Below are 5,000 nucleotides of genomic sequence, written 5' to 3'. Positions count from 1 at the left end.
CTCGGTACAGACCTAAATACGCTGGTTTTAGTTTGTTTCCTAGGTTGTAATCGTTTCTAATACACATATTCACCCACAAATACCTCTACCGGTGCTGTTGCGAACCGTCCATCATACATAGAGCTTTATTTTTTATTAGTTCTTTCCAAAATCCTTTCAGTTGTTCTCATTACTCTCCTCAAGAGATTTAGTAAATAGACAGGGTATTGCTCATTTGAAAAATTTGGCAAATGTTAATCAGGACCGTACACGGTAACAAAAGATCCTGTCCTTACTCTAAAAAGGAAGGCGTGTCCCTGAACGAGGCATTATATGCAATGTTCAATGCAATCTCAGCCATAGTAAGAATGGCGTGCCAATGACGGAGTCATCACCCACTAGGTAACATAAAATTCGTACCACTTCCCTATTATGAGATTCCACTAAGCCATTAGCTGAAGGCCTATATGCATTTACTGAAAAGTGTTTATTTTTCATCAAGTCCGTGACCGATTTAACCACCTTATTTAAATTTTCGGGCAACCAAAGTTAGTAATGAAAGAACTCACCATCTGAGCAAATGAATTTGCTGATTTATCCAACATTGAGTAAGTATGAGTGTAACAAGTAAATGCATCCACAAACACACATATATACTTATGCTGTGTTAAACCAGTAGGACGTGGTCCTACCACATCCATATGCACCTAATAAAATTCAATAGATATCACAGGCCACTTTCTGTCTTTTACAGTGTTTTTGTGTTACTTAGAATCAGTTACAAGCATGACATCTTATATAATTTTCTATCGATTTTTTCATTCCTAACCAAAAAATGGAATCACGTGTTCTTAATGTGCTATCAATCCTCAAACACGGACTTGCATGCGCTATGTGGATGGCTCGATTAATTAAAGAGGGAGGAAGAACTACCCGTACAAAAAATTACCCTCCCGTATATACAATATAATAAATCATTCTCTACAAGAAAAAATTCTCATGAGGCTCATTCAGAAATGATAGGTAACTATCGGACTCCGCTTTAGTCACTGCTCGCATTCTTTCCATCCATTCTCCTTATTTCTGTCTCTCTCTGACATCCTTAATGTCCCATCCTCTCAAGTCAATCACACCTACATCATCAAGGCACTCATTCCGGAAACCACTGCTCATGTACTCTGCCACTCATACACATTCACATTCACATTTTTTTTGTTCTCTCTCTCAGTGATTTTAGCCTTGTCCAAGTTAATTAACTATGTTTAAGATAATGTTAGTATGTCCGAATATTTCTCGGTTACCAATTCTCGAATATGAATAGTCTTATTACCTACAGATTGCATATTAACATAGCCACAGTTAAATGACATCCTTAGTAACCATGATCAGTATTTTCTGCAAGTCTTTTCAAGTCCAAGTCATAAGCTTTGCATTATATATATATATATATATATATGTGTGTGTGTGTGTGTGTGTGTGTATATATATATGTGTGTATACTGTATTTATATGGATGGAAGGAGGGGGTTATGTGCTATAGATGGGATATGACTGGGGGAAGGTGATGGAAGGGATAGAAATAGATTGAAAAAAATTATTTAAGCTGTAGACCTTGTTATATAGAAGGACTAATAAGGACGTAAGAAGATATTAGTGATATAAGGTGAGAGAACTTCCGAGATATGCATTTATATCGATGATATATTAAAGAAAAATAGTAATCAGTTAAAAAAAGACCAATGGAATTTGATCTAATTGGTAAAACTTAGGATTTTGAGCCTTTTTCTAATATCACACGTAATAGTCATCCTTTTTACCTCGTTCCTCTTGCCTATTCTTGCAAGTCCAAAACGTTTTATTAAGTGGATTCATTCTTCCAAGGCATTTTTCTTCTTTTCATGTCTTCCATTATAAGAACACTTAAGCTAGTTTTTCTTCCAAATTCTTATCGGGTAAATATCTTTAGCTATCGTAATTCTTTATCAATACTGATGAGGCAAATTTTAGAAGTAGTTTGAGTGTTCTGATGTGGAATTTATTGATTCCTTTGATTTGACAAAACTCTAATCTGTAAAGTTCCCTGTTTGAAATTATCATGAAACGCACTTTTTTTTGCACCATTAATGAAATTTTAAGCATATGATAGGATATCTTAATCATTAATTCAAATTCAAACACTCCTATTGAATCGTAAGTAATTTGAATAAGAAAAAATCTTGCCCTGCACGTCTGTATAAATAATAAAGGGAATTATTTCATCATGGTGACTTGTAATATAGCTATATTGTGGGATATATTATCAATGGATTTATTACTGTCGTTTAACTTGACGAGGAAAATTAAACAGGACATCCTATGCAATACAAGGGGGGGGGGGGGAGGATTAATGACGCAGGTATGAGCACTTACTTAATCAATTATTCACAAGACAGGGCGATAGTGGAAACCAAGAGACACGTATATGGAGTTGAATTTAGTTGTGTTTTAGGAAATTTTTTCCTTAAAGGATTAATCTCACTTAAAAACTCAAGCTTTCTATGTATTTAAAGCTGAGTACCACCTCTTAAATATTGAAGAAAAAAGTCAATATGTGATTATTTAATAATTATGGAAGCTATGAGTTTACGCTTGTATATGTGTGCGTGTATATATATATATATATATATATATAAATGTATACAATATATGTATATGTATACATAAATATATATATATATATATATATACATAGATACATATATATATACATATATATATATATATATATATATATGTGTGTGTGTGTGTGTGTGTGTGCGTGTGTGTGTGTGTGTTATATACTGAACACAGAAAAACAGAAAAGTATGTTACATTTTATAATAGCTCGTTCATAACAATTATTAAAAAGAAGGGGTAATATCAGAGAAAATACATCGGTTTTACGTACATAGTAGTTAGATAAATAACCACTTTAATAGATTTGTGGTTTTAACTACCAATTCAGGCTTTAAGTCAATACCGGTGCGTTACTACACTAAGAATAAAACAGTACTTCACAACATAGTTTGCCTTTTCCAGCACACATGTAAATACGGACACACACAAACACGAAGATATGCACTATTAACTAAGCTATGCGGCAGATTTTGTGTGTGTGTGTGTGCGCGCGCGCGCGCGCGCGCGCGTGTGTGTGTGTGTGTGTGTGTGTGTGTGTGTAGGAAGTTACATTACTATGAAATTTTGCTTATATTACTTGAAACATATGAATACATCACTGGAGCATCAGGGGGATAATGTGGATTTTGCTGTCTTTTGAAGTATTTCATGAATCTTCCAGCTGCCTCGTAACTGGTGTCTCTCGTCCTTCCAAGAGGCGAAGTTATTATTGCCTCTGTTTTGGGATCTGGCTTGTTTTGGTTGGCTCTGACAGCCACGGTTACGAAAAATTCCCATGCTGGTAAAATGCTTGAGAAGACTTGACAGGTACAATCCATATCCTATGTGAGAATATAAGGGAGAGTTGCTTTCACCGGTTGACATTTCATTCATTTTTTTTTTCAGAATGATTTTTCTTATAGTTTCCATTACGTTCATTCCTATGAAATTTCTTCTCACGAAACAGCTCAAATGTACGTTAGAGAATAATGACATGAGTATATTTTCATGAAAATAGCTATAAAAATTTTTCAATAACACTGTTTCCCAGGTCCTAAAAACAAGAATAGTTGCCAAATAAAATTTCGTATGAAAATGAACCTTAAAGGATTTTTGCAAATTATAGCTTTTATAATAAATAATGCTTGATGCCTAGTACTCTAAGAGGGAGATGGCCGAGGAAATAGTTAGCAACGAACTAAATGGCTCTGAATGAAATAGGTTTTCCAAATATGGGGATTATAAAATCACGAGGTTTTAAATTTTGCAATATTAAAATCAGAAATGTCTTAGCTTAATTTTCCTCATAAATACATACACACATGCACACACACACCTATATATATATATATATATATATGTGTGTGTGTGTGTGTGTGTGTGTGTGTACACACACACACACACACATATATATATATATATACATATACACACATATATATATATATAAATATATGTATATATATATATATATATATATACATATATCTACTGTACATCCGCGTGTATGATGAAAGAGATTGAAATGAACTACTAGAAGAAAAATTTGGAAATATGCGTGGACAAGAATAAGCCGATGAGGCTAAAGGGAGTCCTAGACGACGGTGCAATTAATGTTGATGTGGCTACTGAATAAATGTAGGCGGTTGTTGTGTATTAATATTTATAAGAAAATATAATCACTGATATGAAATAAATGGAGAGTCATAGAATAGGTGTAGCAGAAAACTTAAAAAGGTAAGTGAAAATAAAGAGAAGATTGGGAGGATATGAAGAAATTTTTGAAATCAATTAGGCATTATGTTAGTTAAGTGTGAATGTTGAAACTGCTCTGCTGAACTTTCTGCCTAGTGTATGTTGTATGTGAAAAGTTAATAGTGTGGCCTATGTCTAGACATAAAACATGTCTGAATAGTTAGCATAGATAATAAGATATATCAGAGTATTTTAAGGGTTATGGTTGAGTAAGACAAGGTGTGACACGTACTGTTTAGGTTTTCATGGAAGGAATTATATTAAGTCAGCATGCATTTTTAAAGGGGGACATTTAATAATAATAAACAAAAAAAATCTCTTTCTCTATAAAAAGGAAACCATTCTATTCATCATATCTTGAGACGTCATTAAAAATAGGAAAATATGATTCATTAGTTATCCTGCATTTATCTCTCTCATGCTAATATGGTTTTAGTCTATATCTTTTATGCTTCATTTTATTGTTTTCGTTACCATTGAAGGTGTTTAGCTTAAACTACTTTTATTTGTAATCAATATTCAGCATGTATTTAGTTTCTAGTCTTTTGTGAAAATTTTCTGTTCTTAGTACACCAACAGCTTCAATAATATATTATGTATAAGAATATATATGTAGAAATATATAAATGTAT

This window comes from Palaemon carinicauda, chromosome 4 (genome assembly GCF_036898095.1).
Source record: "Palaemon carinicauda isolate YSFRI2023 chromosome 4, ASM3689809v2, whole genome shotgun sequence".
Lineage (NCBI taxonomy): Eukaryota > Metazoa > Arthropoda > Malacostraca > Decapoda > Palaemonidae > Palaemon > Palaemon carinicauda.
The sequence above is the reverse complement of the archived record's forward strand: the minus strand, read 5'-3'. Positions refer to the sequence as shown.